The sequence below is a fragment of the Bufo gargarizans genome, chromosome 3 (assembly GCF_014858855.1).
Source record: "Bufo gargarizans isolate SCDJY-AF-19 chromosome 3, ASM1485885v1, whole genome shotgun sequence".
Taxonomy (NCBI): Eukaryota; Metazoa; Chordata; class Amphibia; order Anura; family Bufonidae; genus Bufo; species Bufo gargarizans.
In genome coordinates this window covers 259,398,021-259,406,559 of record NC_058082.1, presented here as the reverse complement: position 1 = coordinate 259,406,559, position 8,539 = coordinate 259,398,021, and positions in this window count along the sequence as shown.

The window sequence follows — 8,539 nt, the reverse complement described above, 5'->3', positions numbered from 1 at the left end:
CACAGAGGGTGGCAGACATAAGGATTGTAGGTCAGCTGTGTTGCCTGCATTGTTTTCTGGTGACCCTCGATCTGCATCTGTACAGATGTGCACACTTTATCAAGGGGGCGAGCCTCCTTCACACAGTAGTGTGCATAATATCAGGTACTCTCAGACATAGGCCTCATGCACACGACCGTGTCCGCTTTGCAAATTTTTGATCCGCAAAAAACGGATATCTGCCGTGTGTGTAACGGAACCTCCAGCCCTCATTAGAGCAGTCCTCTCCTCCAAGATTAGGACGTGTTCGATCTTTTTTGCGGAGCCGTAGAGAGACGCAGACGTGCGGATGCGGACAGCACACAGACTGCTGTCCGTAACTTTTGCGGCCCCATTGAAGTGAATAGGTCTGCATCCGACCCACAAAAAATGCGGGACCAAACCACATGGGGCCATAAGCTGCAGTCAGTGGCAGTGGACATTTAAATACCACCCTATTCTTAGTTTTAGGCTACATGCACACGACTGTGTGCCCCCCTTGGCCGTATTGCGGCCCGCATACAGCGGGTCCGCAATACACGGGCACTGGCCGTGGGCATTCCACATCATGGATGGCGGACCCATTCACTTGAATAGGTCCACAATCACGGAGATGCGTAACGGAACCACGGATCGGAACCCCACGGAAGCACTATGGAGTGCCTCCGCACTGCGAAAAAGTAGCGCATGCACGGACTGTCGGATGCGGATCGCGGACCCCATTCAAGTGACTGGGTCCGCGATCCACATACGGCTACCACAATTTGCAGTCCGCAGCACAGGCACGGAGCCCTAACGTTCGTGTATGCCTTACTATGGACTAATTTTTGCATTATTCCTGTGGTATAAATTTTTTTTTATTTCTACATGTGACATCATCATGTTTTTTTGCTGTGACGTCACAGTGTACATGGCAATCTTTTGTATGCTTTATTCCCCTACTATGATACGGTGTACATTATGCCTGGACTGTGACATCACTGTGGGCATTATCCTTGTCCTGTGATATCACTGTGGGCATTATCCTTGTACTGTGACATCACTGTGAGCATTATCCTTGTACTGTGACATCACTGTGGGCATTATCCTTGTACTGTGACATCACTGTGAGCATTATCCTTGTACTGTGACATCACTGTGGGCATTATTCTTGTACTGTGACATCACTGTGGGCATTATCCTTGTACTGTGACATCACTGTGGGCATTATCCTTGTACTGTGACATCACTGTGAGCATTATCCTTGTACTGTGACATCACTGTGGGCATTATTCTTGTACTGTGACATCACTGTGGGCATTATCCTTGTACTGTGATATCACTGTGGGCATTATCCTTGTACTGTGACATCACTGTGAGCATTATCCTTGTACTGTGACATCACTGTGGGCATTATCCTTGTACTGTGACATCACTGTCAGCATTATCCTTGTACTGTGACATCACTGTGGGCATTATCCTTGTACTGTGACATCACTGTGAGCATTATCCTTGTACTGTGACATCACTGTGGGCATTATCCTTGTACTGTGACATCACTGTGGGCATTATTCTTGTACTGTGACATCACTGTGGGCATTATCCTTGTACTGTGACATCACTGTGGGCATTAGGCTTCTTTTACATCTACGACACTGTGATCTGGCTTCCAGTTCTGGCAGAAAATGCCCGGGCATCAGCGAGACACAAACTGCACCGTGCAATGTTTTCTGTCCGGCCAATTCTCTGCATCTGCTCAGGGCGGGCGGGCAGTGCCGGATCTGTTGAACTCTGACAGAGAACAGCCTGCCAGAATCTATGCTGCAGATGTGAAATTAGTCTACTTGTACTGTGACAATACTGTGAGTTGTATCCTTCTGTTGTGATATCACTATGTACATTACCCCTGTGCTGTGACATCACTGTGAGCATTATTCTTGTACTGTGACAATGCTGTGAGCTGTATCCTTCTGCTGTGATATCCCTGTGAGCATTATTCTTGTACTGTGACAATATTGTGAACTTTGTTTCCTTCTGCTGTGACATCACTGTGTACATTATTCCTGTACTGTGACATCAGTGTGAGCTGTATCCTTCTGTTGTGACATCACTGTGTACATTATTCCTGTACTGTGACATCAGTGTGAGCTGTATCCTTCTGCTGTGACATCACTGTGTACATTATTCCTGTACTGTGACATCAGTGTGAGCTGTATCCTTCTGCTGTGACATCACTGTGTACATTATTCCTGTACTGTGACATCAGTGTGAGCTGTATCCTTCTGCTGTGACATCACTGTGTACATTATTCCTGTACTGTGACATCAGTGTGAGCTGTATCCTTCTGCTGTGATATTACTGTGAGCATTATTCTTGTAACAATACAGTGAGCTGTATCCTTCTGCTGTGACATCACTGTGTACATTATCCCTGTACTGTGACATCACTGTGAGCATTATCCTTGTGCTATGACATCACTGTGTACATTATCCCTGTACTGTGACATCACTGTGAGCATTATCCTTGTGCTATGACAATACTGCAGAAGTAAAAATAAAAAAGGGAAGTCACAGCACTGCTCTGGAATCAACTATTTATAAAAAAAAAAAATTAACTAGAAAAGAAAATATCATGTTTGTACATACACCCTCTGATTGTAAAGCGCTATGGAATATGTTGGCGCTATATACAGTCAGGTCCATAAATATTGGGACATCGACACACTTCTAACATTTTTGGCTCTATACACCACCACAATGGATTTGAAATGAAACTAACAAGATGTGCTTTAACTGCAGACTGTCAGCTTAAGGCCTCATGCACACGACAGTATTTTTTCACGGTCCGCAAAAACGAGGTCCGTAGGTCCGTGATCCGTGACCGGTTTTTCGTCCGTGGGTCTTCCTTGATTTTTGGAGGATCCACGGACATGAAAAAAAAGTCGTTTTGGTGTCCGCCTGGCCGTGCGGAGCCAAACGGATCCGTCCTGAATTACAATGCAAGTCAATGGGGACGGATCCGTTTGACGTTGACACAATATGGTGCCATTGCAAACGGATCCGTCCCCCATTGACTTTTAATGTAAAGTCAGGAGTCTTCTCCAATCCGATGGTATATTTTAACTTGAAGCGTCCCCATCACCATAGGAACGCCTCTATGTTAGAATATACTGTCGGATATGAGCTAGATCGTGAAACTCAGATCCAACAGTATATTCTAACACAGAGGCGTTCCCATGGTGATGGGGACGCTTCAGGTTAGAATATACTGAAAAACTGTGTACATGACTGCCCCCTGCTGCCTGGTAGGTGCTGCCAGGCAGCAGACCCCCCCCCCCCCCCTGTTTTTAACTCATTGGTGGCCAGTGCGGCCGCCCCCCCTCCCCCTGTAGTTAACTCATTGGTGGCCAGTGCGGCCGCCCCCCCCCCTGTAGTTAACTCATTGGTGGCCAGTGGGCCCCCCTCCCTCCCCTGTAGTTAACTCATTGGTGGCCAGTGGGCCCCCCTCCCTCCCCTGTAGTTAACTCATTGGTAGCCAGCCCCCCCTCCCTCCCCTGTAGTTAACTCATTGGTGGCCAGCCCCCCCTCCCTCCCCTCTAGTTAACTCATTGGTGTCCAGTGGGCCCCCCCTCCCTCCCCTGTAGTTAACTCATTGGTAGCCAGCCCCCCCTCCCTCCCCTGTAGTTAACTCATTGGTGGCCAGCCCCCCCTCCCTCCCCTCTAGTTAACTCATTGGTGTCCAGTGGGCCCCCCTCCCTCCGCTGTAGTTAACTCGTTGGTGGCCAGTGGGCCCCCCTCCCTCCCCTGTAGTTAACTCGTTGGTGGCCAGTGGGCCCTCTCCCCTCCCTCCCCCTCCTAATTAAAATCTCCCCCCCTATCATTGGTGGCAGTGAAGAGTACCGATCGGAGTCCCAGTTTAATCGATGGGGCTCCGATCGGTAACCATGGCAACCGGGACGCTACTGCAGTCCCGGTTGCCATGGTTACTTAGCAATTTGTAGAAGCTTCATACTTACCTGCGAGCTGCGATGTCTGTGTCCGGCCGGGAGCTCCTCCTACTGGTAAGTGACAGATCATTAGGCAATGCACCGCACAGACCCCCAGTTTAATCGCTGGGGCTTGATCGGTAACCATGGCAACCGGGACTGCAGTAGCGTCCCGGTTGCCATGGTTACCGATCAGGAGTCCCAGCGATTAAACTGGGACTCCGATCGGTACTCTCCACTGCCACCAATGATAGGGGGGGAGATTTTAATTAGGAGGGGGAGGGAGGGGAGAGGGCCCACTGGCCACCAACGAGTTAACTACAGCGGAGGGAGGGGGGCCCACTGGACACCAATGAGTTAACTACAGGAGAGGGAGGGGGGGGCTGGCCACCAACGAGTTAACTACAGGGGAGGGGGGGGGGGCCACTGGCTACCAACAAGTTAACTACAGGGGAGGGAGAGGGGCTGGCTACCAATGAGTTAACTACAGGGGAGGGAGGGGGGGGGCCGGCCGCACTGGCCACCAATGTGTTAACTACAGGGGGGGAGGGGGGGTCTGCCCCCTGCTGCCTGGCAGCACCTGCCAGGCAGCAGGGGGCAGTCATGTACACAGTTATTTTAGTATATTCTAACCTGAAGCGTCCCCATCACCATGGGAATGCCTCTGTGTTAGAATAGACTGTCGGATCTGAGTTTTCACGATCTTCGGATCCGTCTGTATGAAAGTAACCTACGGCCACGGATCACGGACACGGATGCCAATCTTGTGTGCATCCGTGTTCTTTCACGGACCCATTGACTTGAATGGGTCCATGAACCGTTGTCCGTCAAAAAAATAGGACAGATCTTATTTTTTTGATGGACAGGATACACGGATCACGGTCTCGGCTGCAAAACGGTGCGTTTTCCGATTTTTCCACGGACCCATTGAAAGTCAATGGGTCAGCGAAAAAAAACTGAAAACGGCACAACGGCCACGGATGCACACAACGGTCGTGTGCATGAGGCCTTATTTTGAGAGTATTTACATCCAAATCAGGTGAACGGTGGAGGAATTATAACAGTTTGCAAATGTCGATCTCACTTGTTAAGGGACCAAAAGTAATGGGACAGAATAATAATCAGAAATCAAACTTTCACTTTTTAATGCTTGGTTGCAAATCCTTTGCAGTCAATTACAGCCTGAAGTCTGGAACGCATAGACATCACCAGACGCTGGGTTTCATCCCTAGTGATGCTCTGCCAGGCCTCTACTGCAACTGTCTTCAGTTCCTCCTTGTTCTTGGGGCATTTTCCATTCAGTTTTGTCTTCAGCAAGTGAAATCCATGCTCAATCGGATTCAGGTCAGGTGATTGACTTGGCCATTGCATAACATTCCACTTATTTCCCTTAAAAAACTCTTTGGTTGCTTTTGCAGTATGCTTTAGGTCATTGTCCATCTGCACTGTGAAGTGCCGTCCAATGAGTTCTGAAGCATTTGGCTGAATATGAGCAGATAATATTGCCCGAAACACTTCAGAATTCATCCTGCTGCTTTTGTCAGCAGTCACATCATCAATAAATACAAGAGAACCAGTTCTATTGGCAGCCATACATGCCCACGCCATGACACTACCACCACCATGCTTCACTGATGAGGTGGTATGCTTAGGATCATGAGCAGTTCCTTTCCTTCTTCATACTCTTCTCTGCCCATCACTCTGGTACAAGTTGATATTGGTCTCATCTGTCCATAGGATGTTGTTCCAGAACTGTGAAGGCTTTTTTAGATGTCGCTTGGCAAACGCAAACGCTAATCTGGCCTTCCTGTTTTTGAGGCTCACCAATGGTTTAAAGGGATTCTGTCACCACATTTTACCCCCCTACAGTAAAACATAGCTACTTGTAGGTCTCCCTGAGCTGTATTAAATGATGCCCTTATTAACTAATAGTCTTGATTTATTTCTTTATAAAATCGATTTTAGTGATATACTAATACTTACATAAGGTGCCCTAAGTGGATGTCCTTTCCTAACTTGGTGCCCAGCCGCACCCCTCGGTCTGGTGCCGGCGCATGCGCACTTCGTTCAACGATGTCATTACCTGTAGTCCGCACGGGCGCAGACTACAGTGTGTAGTGCGCACGTGCGGGATTTCGAACAGGCTCAGGGATTATGTCAGCGCGCCAGCTCTTGAATATATTATATTAGAGGCGGCGCTGGACCGAGGGGTGCGGCTGGGCACCAAGTTAGGAAAGGACATCCCCTTGGGCACCTTATGTAAGTCATTAGCATATCACAAAAATCGATTTTTATAAAGAGATAAATCAAGACTATTAGTTAATAAGGGTATTTCTGCTTATTTTGGGTGGCTCACCTGGTTGTAACCACGTATCGGGTGCTCAAAATCTATCTGATTCACCCAATCAGCAAGTTAAAATCTGTGATATAATGTATAGACCAGCACTCCTCATCTGGTCTTTGTGTCCAATCTATTTGGTTGGCAAATTAATCCTGGTGCTGGTGGATTGGTTAGTGTTGATGTTCTTGATGAATGGTCCAAAAAAATTTAAAAAGAAGAGAAAAAATGGGTAAAAAATATGTGTAAAATATAGGAAAAATATATAGCTGTGATAGAGAGAGTCCAGTGTCTTCTATAATAATCTTGTAGTCTCCTTTCCTCTGTTGGATAATTGTGTCCTTCTATAGTGGTTACCTGTCTGATGTCTTTGCGGCTATCCTGCTTGTAGTCGCTCTTGTGAAATCGGCTCTCCTTCTCTAGTCTCGCGGTAGGATTTGTGACACTAATCCATTTTGACAAATCATGACGTCTGATTTTATTTGCTACAACTTTGAAGCAGTGACACAAATCGTGGCAGATTTACTTATTACTAGGGGTACAGCCACATGTGGCGGATTTTATGCACTGTGTATTTGTTGCTATTTCTGCTGCTGATTTGCTGCAGATTTACTCTAGGCATTACAAAGGGTTAATATCTACAATGTAAATTGACAAACTGTAGATGGGACTTTTTAACATCTCATCCACTTTGCTGGTACTGTAAAACAATGCTGAGGCTGGCTGGTAAATTTGAAGCACATTTAGGCTTGTTTCACACCTACGGTAAATGTATCTGGCAGGCTGTTTCGGGAGAGGGACAACCTGCTGGAGTTCACCGGATACGGGCTAGCATGCACCAGTTTTTGTCCAGCCGAAATCCGACACTCATGCCCGAAACTGGCCAGATCCCCACTGGATCCCATCATAGTCGATAGGTTACGGCAGTGCACGGTAGTAATCTGGCTAGGCTGAATCTGGTGAACTCTGGCAGGCTGTTCCTCTGCTGGATTTAAAAGTAGCTTTAGACTATCTAGTCTAAGTTTATACCACTTATTAGGTGCCTTACTGTGTGCCAGGATGTTGGTGCACCTAAAGCCAGACCCTCTTCAAAGCTTAGCCAGGCTCCCTTTCCAACCTCTTGTTGAGCGAGGCAGCAGAAAAAGTATCTGCGACACTTAAAGGGGTATTTCCGACAGTTATGGCATATTTTTAGGATATGTCATAAAATGTGCGTCAACTCTTAACTCAAAAACGGGGCCTCGCTGTGAATGGAGAGCATGCCATGCACAGCTCTCTCCATTCACTGATATGGAACCTCCAAAAGCCAGTTGCAGGCTAGGCTATTCTCGAAGTCCCATTGCAGTAAATGGAAAGGTGACTGTGCATGTGTGGCGTCCTTTCCATTCACTGCTGTGCAACTTCAGGAAATAGCCAAGCATACTGGAGAGGATGCCACACATTACCAACACTGCACTGGATATTCTATACCCAAGATACAGTAGCAAACTAGTAGATTAGGTTCTGTTATTAGATTTATAATAGATCTTGAGTAGATCACACTGTGGTGTTACATAGGACTGCATAAATCACTGCGAAAGGTGCACCACAATGATATGCAACTGACAACACTGGCCAATCCCTCAAGCTGATGTTAACCACTTCCCATCTGGGCCATTTGCCCCCTTCCTGACCAGGCCTAATTTTGCAAAACTGACATATCTCACTTTATGTGGTAATAACTTTGGAACGCCTTTATTTATCCAAGTCATTCAGAGATTGTTTTCTCGTGACACATTGTACTTCATGATAGTCATAAATTTGATTCAAAATATTTCACCTTTATTTATGAAAAAATCCCAAATTTACCCAAAAATTTGAAAGATTCGCAATTTTCTAAATTTTAATTTCTCTGCTTTTAAAACAGAAAGTGATACCTCATAAAATATTTATTACTTAACATTCCCCATATGTCTACTTTATGTTGGCATCATTTTGGAAATGTCATTTTATTTTTTTAGGACGTTAGAAGGCTTAGAAGTTTAGAAGCAATTCTTCAAATTTTTAAGAAAATTGCCAAAACCCACTTTATAAGGACCAGTTCAGGTCTGAAGTCACTTTGTGGGGCCTACATAGTGGATACCCCCATAAATGACCCCATTGTAGAAACTACACCCCTCAAGGTATTCAAAACCGATTTTACAAACTTTGTTAACCCTTTATGCGTTCCACAAGAATTA